Below are 20,084 nucleotides of genomic sequence, written 5' to 3'. Positions count from 1 at the left end.
GCTCTACTTTGTCACCTTTAAATAAAAGAAACATACTTCAACATTTCAACCTTGTTTGTATTGGTAGGATGCCTCTGTATCTATATATGTGTAGTCCCATGTGGTCTCATATGAGCACTTGATAAAAATGTGTATTGGTGTGCAGGGACCCCAGTCTTCCATTTATTTATTTATTTATTTATTTATTTATTTATATTATTATTTTTTAATAATAGCTTTATTGAGATATAATTAACATATCATACAACTCACCAATTTAAAATACACAATTGGAAATTTTTTAGTGTATGCAGTTGTGCAGTGATCACCACAATCAATTTTAGAATATTTTCATCACCCCAGAAAGGAACCTTATACCTATTAGGGATTGCTCCCCACTTCCCTCCAACTCCTCCTACTCCTTTGCAACCCTAAGTTTCTTTTTGTATCTATTGATTTTCCTGTCCTTGGATGTTCCATGTAAATGGAACCATGCAATATGTGGTCTTTTCTCTCTGGCTTATTTCACTAAGCATCATGTCTTCTGGTTTTGTCTGTATTGTAGAGCATATCAGTACTTGCCTCTTCTTCATTGCCAAATAATATTCTGGTGTATAGATCTGGTGTCTAGATTATTCATTCATCATTTGATGGGCATTTGGCTTGTTTCTACTTTTTGGCTCTTATGAATAATGCTGTGAACACGGTTGTGCAAGTTTTTGCCATGGTTGTATGTTTTCACTGCTCTTGGGTATGTGCCTAGGAGCACAGTTGCTGAATCATATTTATACAATTCTGTGTTTACCCTTCTGGAAAGTTGCTGGACTATATTCCAAAGTGGCTGCACCCATCTTTCATTATTGGGTATTCATATTTCCTTTACCCTAAAAGGGAAGAAAGAAAGAAATCTTGAATTATTTTGCTATAGCACAGTGGTGATTCATATGAACTAAAGAGGATAGAACTGAGATGACCTGAGAGTGGTGTTAGCGCTGGTGTTTTATTTATATTTATATTTCATATCTATTCATGACATCTATTCATCTATTCATTCTTGCCCACTACATGGAAAAGAAGACCTGATTAACCTTCCTGTTCTCCTCTCCCTAAGTTGGTAAAGTACAGGACAGTGCTATCTGAGCTTGCCAGTGTGGTAGCCAGGAGCTTTGTGTAGCTACTGAGCCCTTGAGAATGTGGCTAGTTCAAATTGAGATATGCTGTGAATCTAAAGCCCACCTGGATTTGAAAACTTAATGTGAAAAAAAAAAGAATGTAAAACATAATTTTTATATTAATTACATGTTGAAATGATTGTACAGATTTGGGATCTGTTGGATTAAGTAAAATATATTGTTAAGAATAACTTTACCTGTTTCTTTTCACTTTTTTTAAAAATGTGGCTACCAGAAAATTTTAAATTACATGTGTGCCTTTTACTGTATTTCTATTGGGCAGTTATATTCTATTTTCAAGGCTTTGTTTTTTTGAACTATTGGAAAAGAAAAAAAAATATCCTTTGGGTAGATTCAGATTATTTGCACGTTTTTGTTTTTTGTTTTTGTTTTGTTTTGTTTCTGTCACTGAAGAAAGATCAGGAATCCATTTGCCCTATGACTATGACTGAGAGCAGTGAGTCAGCTTTCAGCAAAAGAGAGCTGACTGACCGACCAACCAACCAACCTTTCCTCAAAATTAATTCATCACCTAACCAACAAAATAAGAAAAAGCCTTCACAAATAGAAACATGACCATAAAGACATTAAAACAAAGTCCTGTAATAATTGAATACTGTTCAACTCCTTCACTGACTCTCCCAGTCATGTGCTGGTCTCAGACAGTGCCCCCTCTCTGTCGTGTAACCCAGGAGACAGTGACCAGTGGACACTGCAGACCAAGAAAGGAAAGAGGACAGTATATATGTGGCAAACTACTGGGGAAATGTTGGGGGAGGTTGGTCTTTCAACTATTGTGTGTAGAAAACACTTCCTCATAAATAGAGTTGGTTCTGTGCTTCTCACCTGCCTTTTTTTGTTGAAGGTCAGTTTTCAGATTACCAGGAAAGCTATGTTGAAGGCATAGCATATTTGGCAAACCTCTTTTGTAAAACATACATGATGTACTGGTGTTTTTAATCTCAAATATCTGGACATAAGATTACCACTAGTGGTTTCATGATTCAAAACAGAACAGACCTATATTTTGGCAATATCCCCAGGTAACATAATTTAGCTTGACTCCAGACCTTAAGACAGATAAATTCCTGAATTTTACTCCAATGGGAAGAAAACTTCTTCCCCTTTGGCTGAGGCTTTTGCTGATGCGTAAAATGAAACTTGGGGCAGTGTTGGGGGAATGGATTCAAAAGGTGAGACAAAGTCCATAAAACCTTAGGGCATACAGTAAATGAAGAATCCTGATCTCTCCTATGGCCCATCCCAAGTGACTGTGGAAAAAGAAGAATAAAAATAGGTGGGGGCCAGTCCGGATTTTATTCTTGGATGACAGCAGAGGGATTCCATGTGTTTGTAAATGATGTCTCTTGTCAAAAAACATTCTTAACTGTTTTACTGATGTTGTTTCCTTGAGCTCACTGCCAAATCAAAATAGCTGAGTCTATTTTCTTCTTTTTGTTGATGAGTTCTTAAGTGAAGGATTTGGCGAGTTAATCAATCATCACTCATCACTTGTCCACTTTAAGGGAAGAACCTCAGGGCATTCCCCCTGGGAGGTATGGGGAGGTCATTAGGATTTACTGAAAAATAAGATAGTTAAGAGAGAGACGATCCAATAAACTAATTTGTGTGTCGAACACATGAGTTTTGTTAGGTTTCCTGGTTGATTTTAGAGCCAACTTTATGAGCAATGATCCCCCTTTGAGAAGGTCCTCAGCATCTATTTTCTCTCCTGTACTGTCCTACCTCATAGCTGAGAGGCATGGGAGAGTCAGGAAATTGTATCCTGGCCCTGGCTCTACTTCCATGAAGCTTCTGGAAGGTAGAGAAAAGAATAAACAAAGGTATTCTAGCACAAAGGTGTACTTGATGCCCTACGAATGCAGAAGCTGGTTTGGTTCTCCTGACATGGACTTGGCCTTAGAGTTTTAAGGTAGACAGAGCTATCTCAAATGCCCCTCTTATCCACACTCAGGTTTTACGTATCACGCACTGGCCTGTTTCCTCTAGGCGTTCAGCCCCTTCATCCTGTCAGGTTCTCCCAGTGAGAAAAGCTGTCTGATTTATGATTTCACTTATAAATTCATCCCATAATATGTACCAGGCACTGTGCATGCTCAGTTTTCCAGGTGGTCATTCATTTAAAAGGGGACGTTGGTGGTAGGGCCCCATGTAACTCCAAAGAAGAACAGACAACATATGACCTTCCAGACTTAGAGCAAATTGACAGGGCAGGGTCAGTTTTGTTGGCATCCTTCACCTCTTAAGAATTTCTCTACCCATACCTAAGTCCCTAATCCATCCAAGCTGTGCAGTGATCACCACAATCAATTTTAGAATATTGGTTTGCCAGAGGTACCGCATTTAGAATTAGAATCTGGGTGATCCAACTCTATCCTCCAGTTATTTAGATAATAAGTAGGAACTCTTTGAGTTCCCACTGTTGGAAGTGAGAATTCCCAGGTGCTGTGGTAGAGTAGAGAGGAAGTTGGGAGAAATGGCTTAATTGAGAAAAGAGAAGTCTTAGGGAGTGATCATGTGGGGAGAAAATCTGTGCTCATAAATTCTTCAGATAGGAACATAGATGAGAGAAGTCCAAAATAAGGGGCTTTTTAACAGGTGGAACTGTCCAACAGTGGTCCTGGCCACATAAGTCACTACCAGCCCCTCTGTCCTGAATTGCCTCCCATTCACAGAAGTGAATGCTTGCCTTCGGAAAGTTGGTCCTTGCCATCAGGAACAGCCATCTGCTGATGCCTGTGGCTGCAGAGAGGGCCAGCCCAGATACTTCTGGCAGCTGCTCCCCTCTCTCATCCCCCACCACCTTCACATCTTCTCAGTTGTTGGAATAAGTTTGCAAGCTCAGGTGGAGAAAGGAAATTGCTCTAAATTGCCAGAAATCTGTGTCTGTTAAACACAAAACTCCATTCAGTAGCAGCTAAAATGATCATTGCTTTTTTAACAAGTGAAACAAAAATATGTCCTCAGCAGGTTGTTTCAAGGTTAAGTTAGGAAATTACTGATAGAGTTTTTGGTCTTGACAGGGTCCTCTGAGAGCATTCTTAAAAATTATTCACTTTATAGATAAGGGAAACTTAGAAGAGTAAAATAACTGCAAATAGGACCCCCCCCCCAAAAAAAATCACAAGAGATCCAAACATTTTTCTCTCTTTTTCCAACTCTTGGGCTTGAGGTTTGCCTAACATCCATAGTCCTTCTCTTGCGTGAACTCTTCCTGGCAGAGTACAACTGGTCCCTTTGCCACGAAGAAAATGCGGTACCTCTGGCAAACCACATCTTTAAGCAGCCTTAGACGTATTTATGTAACTCAGTCGGAAGAATTTAAAAAGATAAATTTCTAATTCTGCAAACTTACTGTAACTTTTGAAAAATGACCTATATCCTGCCTGTAAGATATGCCATCCCCTTAATCATGAACTCTGAACAGTCAAGGATCCCGTTTTTGTTGGCAGTGATGTTGAAAAATGCTGAATGAAGAAGGCTTGTTTTCATTCTCCTCTACTTGGTACAGAGTACTGAGAATAATGAGGAAGCAGCTGAGAAAGCCCACATCGGGACCAGCAGGATCTCCATGGAAGAGTCTAGTTGGCTTCATTTGCACCTCATTTTACATAAATGCTGGGCATCCATTTCCTGACAGCTCAGCAAATCCACCCAAGGAGTTTATGGATTTTTAACAGTTGCCCCACCTCTATTTCAGAGATGAATTCTAATCAACATAATTTTGGTCCCCTTTCTGAATATGTAAGTCTTGCTTGACTACTGTACTCCACTCCATTGGCTTGAGCATGTGACATGGACATTCTTCAAGGCAGAGTTAAAAACATCTGCAGCCTAGAAATCAGCCGAGTTCCCCAGGGAGGGTGTTAAATCCAGAGTGTGCTGATCTGTTTCCTGTCTTTGTTATGATTTCTTCACTGTAACTGAATATCCTTTGGCGCTCCAGTGACTGGGTACTCTGGTGCAGCTGTGTCAGCAGGCCAAGGACTGTTGGCTTAGGGGGCTCCATTTGCGTTTACACAGCTAGCTTCCATAATCCCAGTCAGGCCTATTAATTTACAGGGTAAGCCACTCCTTGTCTACACGTCAGCGTGCCTCCCTAGGCAGTCCATGCTGTTAAACATAATCTAATTAAAGCTCATTAAGGGAGAGCAGTCACCTAGCCATCCTGATCCTTGCCAGGGAAAAACTTCCAGGGACTTGAGCAAACCACCTTCTGAACAAAACACCCATGAAAACACTGCTGCCAAAAAGTGGAGAAACTTTGAAGAACTTGAAGGTGCTCCCAGGTTCATCTTCAGAGAAGCAGCAGGGCTGACCACTTGAGCAGAGAGAGGGAACTGCAGTCTCAAGAGCTGTGTGTTGTGTGTCCATATCTGCATAGCTCTTACCTACCACTTGCATTTTATTTTTATTTTCTGGCTGGGAAGCTGATCTTGCCTTCCCAACAGCCTTTCATCCTCATGTGGGATCTCTCCATAATCAAAAAGGTGAGCAGCCAAGGGGTTACCACTGCCCACACTTTGGTCAGAATCTGCTCTTTGTTGGAAGAGAAAATGTGCCTTTTGGAAGTCTCGAAGATTACATAGTTTATTCTCAAAACACTGCATCAGCCATCAGTGGGTTTCCAGTAAGCTGTGAGAGCATTTAACCCAAAGTGGGTTTGTGACCTTCTTGAGCTGAGGTGTGGGAAGGCTCCAGTGATGTGGAGAACAGATCACTGGTAACTTAGAAGTCATTCTGCTGTTTCCGGCACTGAAGGGAGAGTCCAGCCAATATTGAGTATTTCTCCAGAGGTTTTTGGGCAGCTTTTCTGTCTTTGTGCAAAGTGTTTCATCTGTGTGGGCCTGGCTTATGAGTACAAGTTACTCATAGCACACTGTTGGTCCAAACTCCCCAGGGTTTCCTGACCAGGAAGGGGTTTGTGTTTTGTATGAAAGTTGTAGGTCTAAGCAGTGTGCAAGATGGAAATAAATGATGTTTTATTTCAATAAGATTTCAACACAACACCAACAGTGTAGTTCTGCAGTGAGAATTTGGATGGAGTATAGACACAGTGTGCCTGTTGGATTTTAATGTTGTCATGCCCACTTCTATGAGACAGGGTAAATGTGGAAGTCAGATGTTTTCTCTCAATTCTGTGGCTAAGTTCAATTCAGAAAAGTAGTAAAAATGCTCTGTATAATGTATTGCAAGGCCCTCTTAAACCAGTCAGCCTTCAGCCACGTGCTTCGTAATCCCACCTGAGGGCTGACATATGGTCTGATTTCACACCCTGCCTGGGTATGCCTGATACACTTAAGTATTATGTCGTTTAAAATAGGTTGTGCTTTCTTTTTCAAAATAACATTTTGGCATCATGGTGCCTTATATTTCTGTTTATCTTCCAGTGTAGCTTTCCGTTTATCTACCACACAGTCATGGAATGGGAAACTGATTTTTTACATTGTTTCTGTTTGGCTCCCAAGTACCATCTGAATGATGATGTGTGGTCTGTGACTGTAAAAGGTGGCCCTGCCTGTGGGGGTCATGGGGGTACTTGGACATCATAAGATCAGGAACATCAGGATCTTCAAGTATGATTCCAGCCAACATATATATCCTTCATCTCTTTGAAAATAAAACTAAAAATCCTGAATATAGGAAACCCTTTCTGGCCAATCTCACTGGCCCCACATTTATTTATTGAGATATTATTGAATATCTATTATGTGCCAGACTCTGTTTTGGCTTTGGGAGTACAGTGGAGAACAGATAGAAAGCACCTGTCCCCAGGTAGGTTGAGGGGATAGGTAATAATCTAATGAGAAAATCATTCAAATAGTGACAGATGCCATGGAGAAAAAACAGGGTGGAAGACTAGGGAGATGACCCGGGATGGAGTCCCACATCAGGCTCCCAGCATGGAGCCTGCTTCTCCCTCTGCCTCTCTCTCTCTCTCTCTGTTTCTCTTGTGAATAAATGAATAAAATCTTAAAAAAAAAAAAGGAACAGTGATAGAGATGAAATGATGATGGATGCTGTGATTGGGGGGAAGCATTATAGCCTGAGGGTATGGTAAGTAAGAAGACCTGAGGTGGAAACAGCCTAGAGTGTTCTAGGAACAAAACTAAGCCAGATGTTGCTAGAATAAAATGACAGGGAGGTGGAGGAGATAAGGTCAAGAAGTGGGAGGGCCTAGAATATGTTAAGACCTGGCGTTCATGGGGAGGATTTTGGAGTCTTGGAAAACCTTTGTAGGGTTCAGGTAAAGAAGTGACGTGGTCTGAATTGCATCTCATAAGATAGTTCCTTTATGAAAAAGTGATTAGTAGGTATGGAGGGTGTGGAGGTAAGTGTGGAAGCAGGGAAACCTGAGGAGGTGTGTTAGGAGACCAGATGAAAGGTAATGGTATCTTTGACTGGAATGGTAGTCCTTGAGAAGTAATAGGGCTTGGGGTGTCTAGACAGAGCTTACTGGGCTTGCTGATGTAAGTGTAAGGGATAGAGTGAGGTGGGGGATGCTCAGGTGTTTGGTCTGTGCTATTCAGGTGTGTTGGTAAGAGAGAAAAGGCCTAATAATTTCACTCTTCTTCTTCTTTCTTCCTTTTCTTTTTCCCTTCTTTCCTTTCTTGATTTATTCGCAAATTGTAGAGCTCTCCAATGTGGCCAGATATAGATCTTGTGCTTTTGTTTCCTAGCATATTCCTGTCCTTACTGATGTCCAGAATAAGCATGGTGACATTGATCATATAAGAGTGATTCAGAATTCTTGCTGGCTAAATTTACCGTCACTTTTAAGTAGGGGAAGGTGGGGGGAGTAAACCACCAAATTCCAGAGACCTCTCTCTCTATTGTTCAGCAGTTCACTGTTTATCAAAAGATGGATTTGGCAGTATATAATAATAATAATAATAATAATAATAATAATAATAATAAACCCTCTAGTTTCTTGCTGCTTTTTAGAGTGATGTGTTTTGAATATATTAGCTTCAGTTTCCCATGGGTTAGGATTTCTGATGGTGGGCCTCTGAGTGGCACTGTTTGGTGGGACAAGGGCAGTGTCCTTACCCTTGCTAAAGGAGCCTGTGTTCCTGTTAGAAGAGTTTGGTTCAAAGGCCCTTAGGTGCCTGTGTGGCATAAGAAACAGATGTTAAGTTCAGTGGAAGAGAAATACAAAGCAAAAAGCCATATTGGCAGAACACAGTAATTTAAAAAACAAACAAACCTGTAAGTTAGTCCTGGAGATCCAATCTTTGGATCCTTGCTTGGACTGAGAAAATTTTTGGTTTTGTCAGTGGTAGTATCAGCTGGTCTGCACTCCCACAGAATCCTGCCAGAGCCAACACCTGGAAGCACAAGATTTCCAAAATTCTTAAGAAATGTTCTTTGATGGTGGTGGTGAGGGGGAGGAAGACACTGCTGCCAAAGAGGAAGTTTCTAGAACTTAAAGGAATAAAAAATAATATTGGTGTTGATAACCACAGTTCCATGAGTGCTTATATGTACCAGGCACTGTGTTATACTTTACATGGCTTATCTGAGCAAATCCTTATGATAGTCCTATAAAAGAGATACTAAAGGGAGGGATCCCATTTTATTGATACAAAAGCTGAGGCTTCAAGAGTTTGTATAAATTACCCAATGTTATAGGCTAGTAGGTGGAAGAAGTTTGAAACCCAAGTCTGTCTGTTTTCAGAACCCAGTCTCTAATCTAAAATAATATATAAGGGGCGCCTGGGTGGCTCAGTGGTTGAGCATCTGCCTTCGGGTCAGGGTGTGATCCTGGGATCCTGGGATTGAGTCCTGCATTGGGCTCCCCACAGGGAGCCTGCTTCTCCCTCTGCCTGTGTCTCTGCCTCTTTCTCATGAATAAATCATATATACTGGAAACAATGGTGCACAAAGTTGGTCTTACCTTTCTAACACAATCTGTATGAATGATGATCAATGCCCATATCTCTTCTTTTTAACACTAGACCGCAAATAGTGGGGGCATTCAGAAATATTGTTCTCTTTCTCAAGCAACTTAGGTGTCAGAGAAGACACAATTTTTAAAAAATAGAGAAGAGTGTAAGGCAGTAGGTAATGAAGTGCCTAATCAGAGCGATGGGCAGATATTACAGATGCTGAAGGGAGAGCAAGACACTGTGAGTGACAAAGCCCAAGGTGATATCTTTCCTTTATGATGTAACTATCTTTTCAGCTTATGGTGTATAAGACACCATCTTAACTAATACTTAGGATGTACCCTTTACCAAAGGGTTGGTAAAATCCCACTCTCAGAAATACTATCATAACATTTGTTTCAATAGGAGAATTTATTTCTAAATCCTAAAGAAGACCTCAAATGGTATAGTTTCAGCGTTGTTTATAACACAGTTTCTTGAATGGGTTCACTGGTCAGCATTTTCTGAGTGAGTGTCTTCTACTTGAGTGTCTTCTATAGGTTCTGTATGAGGCCAGTGGGATGAACGAGATATAGTTCATATAATCAAGGAGCTCAGAAGAAAGGAGGGCAAATATGAGAAGTGTAAGACTAGAGGGTGGGAAATCAGTTAAAAGTTTGTTGCAGGAGCCCTTAACCTAACGACTTCAGCTGGAGATATTGAGCGATGCTGATAAAATCAATAAATAGGGCAGCCCCTGTGGCGCAGCGGTTTGGCACCGCCTGCGGCCCGGGGTGTGATCCTGGAGACCAGGGATCGAGTCCCATGTCGGGCTCCCTGCATGGAGCCTGCTTCTCCCTCTGCCTGTGTCTCTGCCTCTCTCTCTCTCTGAATAAATAAATAAATAAATAAATAAATAAATAAATAAATAAATAAATAAATCTTTTAAAAAAATCAATAAATACTTAGGCAGATAAAAAGTTATTTTGTACAGCAAAGGAAATAATCAACAAAACAGAAAATCAAGCTACTGAATGGGAGAAGGTATTTGCAAATGATATACCCAATAAGGGGTTAATATCCAAAATATATAAAGAGCTTATGCAACTCAACACCCAAAAACCAGATAATCCAATTTTAAAATGTGCAGAAGATATGAGCAGACATTTCTCCAAAGAAGACTTCCAGATGGCCAACAGACACATGTAAAGATGCTCAGTGTCACTCATCATCAGGGAAAGGCAAATCAAAACCACAATGAGGTATCACCTCACACCTGTCAGAATGGCTAAAATAAAAAACACAAGAAACAACAGGTGTTGGTGAGAATTTGGAGAAAAGGAACCCTTGTGCACTGCTAATGGGAATGCAAACTAGTGCAGCCAATGTGGAAAACAGTATGGAGGTTCCCCAAAAAGTTAAAGATAGAACTACCTTATAATCTAGCAATGGCACTCCTGGGTATATACACAAAGAGTACAAAAACACTAATTCAAAGATATACATGCACCCTATATTTATAGCAGCATTATTTGCAATAGCCAAGATATGGAAGCAGCCCAAGTGTCCATCCATTGATGATTGGATAAAGATGTACTGTGTGTATGTGTGTCTGTATATACATATATATACACACATATACATATGTACATACATGTATATATATCCATCCATCCATATATATATATACATACACACACACTGGAATATTATTCAGCCATAAAAAGGAATGCAATCTTGCAATTTGCAATGATATGGATGGAGCTAGAGAATATAATGCTAAGTGAAATAAGTCAGAGAAAGACAAATATCATATGATTTCACTCAGATGTGGAATTTAAGAAACAAAACAAATGAATAAAGAAAAAGAGGCACAAACCAGACTCCTAACTATAGAGAACAAATTGATGGTTATCAGATAGAAGGTAGGTGGAGGGATGGGTGAAATAGGTGATAGAGATTAAGAATAATAATAATTAATACACTTATCGTGATGAGCACTAATTAATATAGAATTGTTGATTCAGTATGTATACACCTGAAACTGACATAACACTATACGTTAATTATACTAAAAATAAATAAATATGAAAAAAACAATTTCATCTAAAAATTTTCTTATATATTGAAATAATATTTTGGATTTGGACATGCTGGGTTAAATAAAATATAATTGATATTAAAAATGCATACATAAATACCTAGGTGGTAAAACAGGCAGGATTTAGCATGGAGTTTAGAGGAAAACAGGCATCAGGGATAACTCTAATAAGACTTCTGAATATGTCAGAGGTGGTGATGTTGCCATCTCACAAATGGAGTGTAAGAAGAGTAACAATGCTTTTTGGAAGGAGGGTAAATAATTGTGTTTTGTATATGCTGAATTTGAGGTATTTATGGATTGAATTATGGTCCCCCCAAAAGATGTTGAAGTCTAACTCATAGTACTATGGATATAACCTTATTTGGAAATGGGGCCTTTGAAGATAATCAATAAAATATCAATAGGGTGGGCCCTAATCCAATTATGTTGGGTGTCCTCATAAAGAGATTTGGATACAAAGGACATGCACACAGGAAGAATATCATATGAAAGTGAAGGCAGAGATTACAGTGATGAAGCAGAAGCCAAGAAATACGGAAGATTGCCAGAAAACCACTGGAAGCTAGGACAGTCATGGAGATTCTCCATCACAGCCCTCAGAAGGCACCAGCCCTGTAGATACTTTGATTTTGGACTTCTGGCCTCCAGAACTATGAGGGAATAAGTTTTTGTTGCTTATGCCACCCAGTCTTTGATACTTTGTTATGGCAGTGGCCCTAGGAAACTAATACAGATTTCAGTACCAGGAAGTATGGTGCTGTGGTAACAAATTCCTAAAAATATGGAAGTAGCTTTGGGATTGAGTAATGGGTAGAGGCTGGAGGAGTTTTGTGGCACTTGCTAGATTGCCTTGAAGAGTCTTTGGTAGAAATGTGGATGTTAAAAGTGATTCTGGTGAGGACTACAGGAGAGCCATAGAGAGAGCGTCCATTTCCTTAGAGAACATGTAAGTCGTTATGCACAGATTGTTGCTAGAAATATGAATGCTAAAGGTGCTTCTTGCTTCTTGCGAGTACTCAGATGGAAATGAGAAAAATGTTATTTGAAACTGGAGGAAAGGCGATCTTTGTAACAAAGTGGGAGAGAACTTGGCTGACTGTGTTCTCTTGGCTGGAAAGTAGAACTGTAGATGATGAACATGGATATTTAGCTGAGGAGATTTCTGGGAAAGTGTTGAAAGCATGACCTAGTGTCTCCTTGCTGCTTATAGCAAACTGTGAGAGGACAGAGATCAGTTGAAGAAGGGATTGTTAAGCATAAAAGAAACAGGACCTGAAGATTTGGAAAATTCTCTATCTATATTGTAAAAAAACCCAAAAAAACAAAAAAACAAGAAAATGTACTGTGCAGAGGACATCTAGGGTGTCAACCATCTCAGCAGGAATACTGCCACTGGACTAAAGGGGCCAGAGATGGGGTGAAATGAGGGAAGGCTGTCAGACTTCTAGGATTCTGTAGGAAGGAAATGGGTCATAGGAGCTATTTGGCCATGAATGTGTGTTATCCTTCAAGAAAAGGAAAAAATGACTCTGAAGGCAATTCAGAGATCAGCAGGTCTACTACCACCATCATGGCTCCTGAGGGCACAGATCTGGGGGCTCAACCTCCTTGGTTGCAGAGGGCTGAGCTGCTCTCTTGGGCTGAGGGGTTGGGGCTGCCATCTTGGTGGTCCTGGAGGACAGAACATCAAACCAAAGAGGATTATTCCCAAGCCTCAAAATCTAATGGAATTGACCCTACTACTGTTCTGACTTCCTTGGGATAACATAGTCTCCCTTTTCCCCTTCCCATTTACTCCTTTTTTTTGGAATGGGAATGTGTATCCTATTCCTGTGCCACTGTTGTATTTTGGAAGGAGATAACCAGTTGTCCAGTTTCACAACTGGAGAGGAATTTTTTGCTCCAAGATGAATCTTAACCCAAGTCTCACCAATAACTAATTTGGATGATTTAGATGATGAGAAATGGGACTTTGAGTTGGTGCTGGAATGATTAAGACTTTGGAGGATGTCGTGATAAGGTTAGTGTATTTTGCATGTGGGAAGGACATGAATTTTGAGGAATTAGAGAATAGACAAGTTATGTGTTGAATTGTGTCCCCTCAAGATGCTAAAGTCCTAACCCCCCAGTACCTGTGGTTATGACCTTATTTGGAAATGGAGTCTTTGCAGATTAAGTTAAGATGAAGTCATTAGGGTGGGCCCTAATCCAATATGACTGATGTCCTTACAAAGAGGGGCAGTCTGGACCCAGAGGACATCCACAGAGGGAGAACACCATGTAAAGAGGAAGGCAGAGATCAGGTGATGCGTCAGAAGCCAAGGAACACCAGCAGTTGCCAGCAGACCACCAGAAGCTAGGAAAGGCATGGAGGAGATTGTCCATCACAGCCCTCGGAAGGCATCAATCCTGCTGATCCCTGGACCTTGGACTTCTAGCCTCCAGAACCATGAGAGAACAAGTTTCTGTTGTGTAGGTCCTGCAGTTTGTGGTACTTTGTTACAGTAGTTCTGTTGAAGTGCTGTAATTAATACAGCACTCTCAGTTTCCTGTCGTTGCCAAAATAAATTATCATAAACTTTGTTTTTTAAAACAACAGAAATTTATTCTCTTATAGTTTGGGAAGCCAAAAATTCAAAATCAGTTTTCACTAAGCCAAAATTAAGATGTTAGGATGTTAGTCTCTTCTAGAGATTCTAGGAGGGAATCTGTGGCTTGCCTCTTCTGGCTTCTGGTGGTTACTGGCATTCTTTGGGTTTGGGCCCCCTCACTTCCATCTGCCTCTGTAGTCACATTGCCTTCTTCTCTGTGCATTTGTCGAATTTCTCTCTGCCTCTCCCCTATTAGAACATTTGTGATTGTATTTAGGGCCCACCCAGGTAGTCCGGGATAATCTCATCTCAGAATCCTTAATGTCTGCAAAGATTCTTTTTTGAAATAAGGTAACATTTACAGGTTCCAGGAATTTGGAATTGATCTCTTTGGGGGCTGTTATCAGCCTACCACAGGTCCTCTGGTACCGAGGTAGAAGTGTTCAGCCGTCAGTCAGATGTGAGTCTGAAGTCCACAGGAGAGGAGGTGACCAGAACATATATGATGGTGAAAACCATGAAGAGTGGATATGATCACCTACCAGGAGGATGAGGGGCCAAAGACAGAACTCTGGAGAATGTCTACTTTAAAGACATGGATGGAAGAAGATGATCCAGTAAAATGGAGTGAAAAGATGATTTAGAGGTGGGAACAGAACCAAGAAGGAATGATGTCCCTGGAAGCCAATGAAGGAGTTTCTCAAAAAGTCCTTCACCTGCTACAACATGGGTAAACATTGAGGACATTGTGCTTAATGAAATAAGCCAGTCAATATGAGTGTATTTAACACTCCTGAACTGTATACCTAAGAAAGGTTAAGATGGTGATTTTTATGTGTATTTTGCCACAATGAATAAAGAGAAAGTTCTTGTAATTTCATTAATACTTTATTCAATGTCAGCATTGTCCCTTTAAGTAGTTAATGTTTCCTAATGCAAGTAAAGGCAGTAAGTGCCTCATTTAAAATACATACATATTGTATGTATATATATGTGTGTGTATATATACACATATATTTGTATATATGTGTGTATGTATGTGTATATATGTATGTATATGTGTATGTATATATATATATTTATATATATGTATTTATTTATTTTAGAGAGGGAGGTGGGGGAGGCAGAAGGAGAGAGAATCTCAAGCAAGCTGCACACTTAGCATGGAGTCCATTGCAGGGCTCAGTCCCACAACCCTGAGATCAGGACCTTAGTCAAAATGAGGAGCTGGACACATAGCCACCCAGGTGTCCTACATATTCTATTAATAAATGATTTACATAGCATACATATTTGACATGAGAATAAAAGAAGATAAATGAAACTATAGAAGTGAAAGTTTTTTTAAATCATAAAAAATATCTCAAAGTTTTTTAGTAATATTATCAATAACAATATTATTTTCAAAGTGTTACATAATTTCTGGGGATACAGTTTTTTACTTTTTTTTATTTATTTTTATTTTTTATTTTTTTGGGGGGGATACAGTTTTTTAAAAAGAAGATGTGTGCTGGCTGGACCTAAACCAGAGTTAATATCAAGGTTCTGTGAACTGTTTTACAGTAGAGAGGGAAAGCCAGGTCTGAACAGGAGAACACAAGGTGTTTGGATAATGTGGTCCAGACATTCTCATTTAAAGATCTCTGTGTGTGCTATAGGTATTTCAGGGTTAGCTCAGGATCCCACTTTCCCACAGGAATGTCGACTGGGGCCCAAGATGTCTGCATTTATTTGAGTACTCTGGAAGGCAGACACCAAGACAGTATTAAAACTGTGAATGATTTATTAGTGGAAATGTCTATGAAGGATAATGGAGTGAGGAAGCCAAAATGACCAGAGAGAGCCTTCAGACTATACAGGTCTGACACCTATAAAAAGAGAGGAGGAAGAAAGGGCTGAGTAGGAGAAGCTCAGACTACAGTGCAGCTCCAGATGGTCTCAGCCACACTGATGGGAAGCCTGAGAGCAGAGGTGGCCTGTTAGAAGTGTTCCATGTTGGGAAGTGATCTTGATCTACTGTCCCCGCTATGCTCAATCATTGGCTGGGAGCAGACCCAAGACAGGGTGGCCTCAGCAGGAACACTTGGAGATCCCGAAAGTGCAGTGGCTGGGGGTGGGGTGGGTCATAGTTGATTCTGTATCGAGGGAAGATCTGAGTGGCGCACCTGCATGGCTGCAAGGTGGTTTTAACCACATTCTAGAAAAACATCCCAATATGGGAACCCCTGTGTGAGTTTACTGAGGAAGCTTTATTATAGTGGTTCTACTGCAGGTCGCCTTCAAGACAAGCTCTGTTGTATTTGTTTCTCTGTTTAGACTGTAAACAACAATAAGAAGAATATATTTTTCCTCAACCCAGCCTCAGAGAAAATCTCTCACACCAGAGTTATTTTTTAACTCACAGTGTTTTTTTTCTGATTAGTTTAGAAATGTGTAGTTTTGGATGTAGATGTCTGCTATAACACTCCATCCTCAAAAGATAATCATGGTTTTCAAAAAGGTGTATGTTCTATATTTTTAAAGAAACTGTTAATACAGTTGGCCCCTGAGAAACCTTTGGTTTACACTTCATGGGTCCACTTGCACACAGATTTTTTTTTCAAGATTTTATTTATTTATTCATGAGACACAGAGAGAGAGGCAGAGACACGTGCAGAGAGAGAAGCAGGCTCCATTGAAGGAGCCTGATGTGGGACTCGATCCTAGGACCCTGGGATCATGCGCTGAGTCAAAGGCAAATGTTCAACTGCTAAGCCATCCAGATGTCCCTACACACGGATTTTTTATAGTATAGTACTATAAATGTATTTTCTCTTCCTTGTGATTTTTTTTAACATTTTCTTTTCTCTAGCTTCCTTTATTGTGAGAATACAGTATATAGTATGTATTATACAAAATAGGTGTTAATTGACTGTTTATGTTCTCACTAAGGCTTCTGGTCAAGAGTAGGCTATAGTAGTTCAGTTTTTGTGGAGTCAAAAATTATATGCAGATTTTTTATTGTGTGGCGGGTCAGTGCCCCTAACTCTGCACTGTTCACAGGTCAGCTGTATATAGATGTCAGTATTATTTCAATGAAAGATATGAATTTAAATAAACAATATTTATTCTACTCCCCAGGTGTCATTTCTGTGGGATCAGAAAAATGACCTTGTTTTGTATATCTAGCCACCAGCTCTTTTTATTGTTTGTGCATATGCCACAAATACAATAGTTCATCAGTGGAAATTACTTTTTAAAAGAAATCATAGAGTTTATTCCTTTGTACACTATAACAAAAGGCACTGCTTTATTTTCATTAAATTTATGTATAGTACAGTAATTTTTTAAGTCTTCTAAAGTCACCAGAAAAGGCATTTGTACTTGTATAATGGAAACAGAATTAGTTAAAAAGATTGCTCAAAAAAAATAAAAGATTGCTCCCTGGGATCTTGGGTGGCTCAGCGGTTTGGTGCCTGCATTTGGCCCGGCATGATCCTGGAGTCCCGGGATCGAGTCCTGCATCGGGCTCCCTGGATGGAGCCTGCTTCTTCTCCCTCTGCCTGTGTCTCTGCCTCTCTCTCTCTCTCTCTGTGTCTCTCATGAATAAATAAATAAAATCTTAAAAAAAAATAAAAAGATTGCTCCCTGAAAATTTCTATTAATCATTTTCATTTACTTCTAATTTATGCATACTTTTGGCCACTGACAATCTAACTGGCCTCACAGACATCTCATTTTATTCAAAGCCCCTCAGTAGTTGAATACCATCTCCCCTTTGGATTCTACAGGAATTTGGACAATAACTAAAGTATTTGGTAGAGGGGTGGGGGTTGGGCTCCCTACATATCATGAAAAATTAGAGAAGAGAAAAACATTACCTTTCAAGTAAATTTGGTTTTACAAAGAAGAGTGTGCATCTAAGCACTCATTCACCACATACCCATTGAGGGTTTTAGGAAGTCAGTTTGTTTACACTGTATCTTAAGTCAAGGGTCCTATTTTTATACAAAGTTCCCCAAACCAAGTTATACTACAGCATTGTTTGCCAACACAAAGATTATGAGAGCAGGCCCTTTGTGAGCACTTGTCTGCCAAACAGTCATGTTTTATCTAGACAACCCCAACCTCCCAGATTCATTTGGGAAACTCTATTGTGTTTATCTCATGATGATGACAAAGTGGTTAAAATAAAGATTAGTACACAAAGTAATATTTTCAAAGGAGACAAAAGGCATTGATCTAGATAGCTTTAGAGAAAGACAGACTTTGTGGCCACATATTGGGTATCTGAGAGCAGGAGAATTACTGTTTTTCAGTTGTAGTGGTGCTACGTTCCACATTGAACTTTTGAGATACATATTTTCATGCATACTGTTCCCCAAAGTCAGATTTCCATGCCCCCCATTACCATTTACCTTGTCTATTGGATTTTTAAAAAAATATTATTTAAATAGGCTCCATGCCCAGTGTGGAGCCCACCAAGGGACTTGGACTCATGGCCCTGGGATCAAGACCTGAGCTGGTAAGAGTCAGATGCTTAACCAATCGAGCCACCCAGATGCCCCAACTATTGACTATATTTTAGAAAAGAGTTCTAAAATATTTGATAATTATAAAAAATGAAGGTTGGAGTTTTTCTCTCCATGTGATTATATTATTGATATATTTTACTAGAGGGAAAAAAAAGTGATCAGTGGCTTTAATAAAATCAGAGATTACAGGGCTGACATTTATAATTGTACCTCTATGTTTACTACATATTAGTTAAAGATCCAGGCACTAGAATCTGCTTCTTTATAATGTTGTCAAGTAGATGTGGAGGGTGAATTTCACAAAATGAAAAGCTGGGGTTATCCCCTCCTACTTTTGACAGTGCTCATAAAGAGCAGTATACCAGACTCTCAGCACAACGAGGTTATACTCTGCTGTTTTTCCTGGAGTCTTTCTATTGTGGATCTGTTTCACTTGGTCTGGCAAAGTCGTCAAATTCTATTCTAGAAGACAGTCTGGGTGGCCTCCATTCAGCACGCCAGGCGAGAACTATGGGTGAATTTCCAGAAGTGGTAGGCTGCTTTACTTTGACTCTATCTCCATGAGAAATGGAGAAAGAAGGTTCATGCTGCCCTAGGGGAAGTTGAGGGGCGATCTGATTGCCCTCTGATGAAGTCAGATCCAACTCAGAGGAGCAAGGTCTGTCCCTGTATAGGAAGGTACAACTGAAACAAGTATCTCTTAGATGGTGCAACCACGGCTGACCCAACTTATGAACAGAAGAGGATTGACTAAAAGGATACCATTTTTGTTGGTAAACAAAGGCCATAAGCCAAGGAGAAAGCCTGAATGCATGTGTTATCAGCACAGCAAGAACAGTCTTTCATAAGGAGGGATTCAAGATGTTAAAACATGTTAAAACATCTGACTTAAAGGCTATGTTTGGAAATTATTTTAGAAAAGCAGCAGAATATTCCCTTTTTCTTTTTGCACTTTTCATTCGAATTTGTTTACAAAACTTGCTTATATAGATAAGAAGATAACTGTCAGAATAATCTGACACTTCCTCAAAAGATTGGACATAAAGTTTTTGAAATAGACGAACATTAAAAAAAAAGAAATAGACGAACATGGGGGAAGAAACAAAAAGAGGGAGGCAAACTATTACACAGACTCTTAACTGCGAGAACAGTTAAGAACAAAAGAGAACAGAGAGAGTTGCTGGAAGGGAGGTGGGTAGAGGGATAGGTTAAATGGGTGATGAGCATTAAGGGGGCACTTGTGATGAGCACTGGGTGTTATATGTAAATGATGAATCGTTAAATTCTATTTCTGAAACTACAAAAAAAAAAAAAAGATTGGACATAAAGTTTTCATATGGTCCAGAAATTCTACTCCTAGATATGAAGTGAAAACATGTCCACATACAACTTGCACACAAATGTGTATAGTAGCATTATTCATAGTAGCCAAAAAGTAGAAACAACTCAAATGTTATCAACTGAAAAATGGATAAATAAAATGTAGCACAATCCATAAAATGGAATATTATTCAGTTATTAAAAGGAAATACTGGCACCTGCTTTACCATAGATGAACCTTGAACATATTATGCTCAACAAAAGAAATCATACACAAAATGATTCTATTTATGTGAAATATCAAAACAGGCAAATCTACAGCAACAGAAAGTAGAGTGGTTGCTAGGGATATGGTTGGGACAGGAGCTGGAGGACTGCTGATGGGTATTTGGTTTCCTTCTAGGGTGATGAAAATGTTCTCAAATTGCTTATTATGATAGTTCAACTCTGAGTATACTAAAAACCCTTGAACACTTGAAATGAGTGAATGGTATGGTATATGAATATATTCTCAA

General features: G+C 39.6%; 1 protein-coding gene and 1 long non-coding RNA gene across 3 annotated transcripts in view; one reads left to right on the top strand and one right to left on the bottom strand.

The window, feature by feature from the left end:
* The window catches only part of COLEC12 (collectin subfamily member 12), a 180,783-nt gene that overhangs the window by 34,501 nt on the left and 126,198 nt on the right, over positions 1 to 20,084 (top strand). The gene's annotated exons all lie outside the window — the stretch shown is intronic.
* LOC111096802 lies at positions 257 to 9,273 on the bottom strand. 2 transcript variants are annotated; one of them, XR_005362584.1, is made up of 4 exons: positions 9,070 to 9,273; positions 8,380 to 8,500; positions 8,223 to 8,281; positions 257 to 863 (listed from the first exon to the last, which is right to left on the bottom strand). It is a non-coding gene; the product is annotated as an uncharacterized LOC111096802 (long non-coding RNA). The 2 variants fall into 2 exon arrangements; XR_005362585.1 differs by lacking the exon at positions 8,223 to 8,281.

Source organism: Canis lupus, chromosome 7 (assembly GCF_011100685.1).
Source record: "Canis lupus familiaris isolate Mischka breed German Shepherd chromosome 7, alternate assembly UU_Cfam_GSD_1.0, whole genome shotgun sequence".
In the NCBI taxonomy this organism is placed as follows: domain Eukaryota; kingdom Metazoa; phylum Chordata; class Mammalia; order Carnivora; family Canidae; genus Canis; species Canis lupus.
This window is presented reverse-complemented; position numbering and strand designations above follow the sequence as displayed.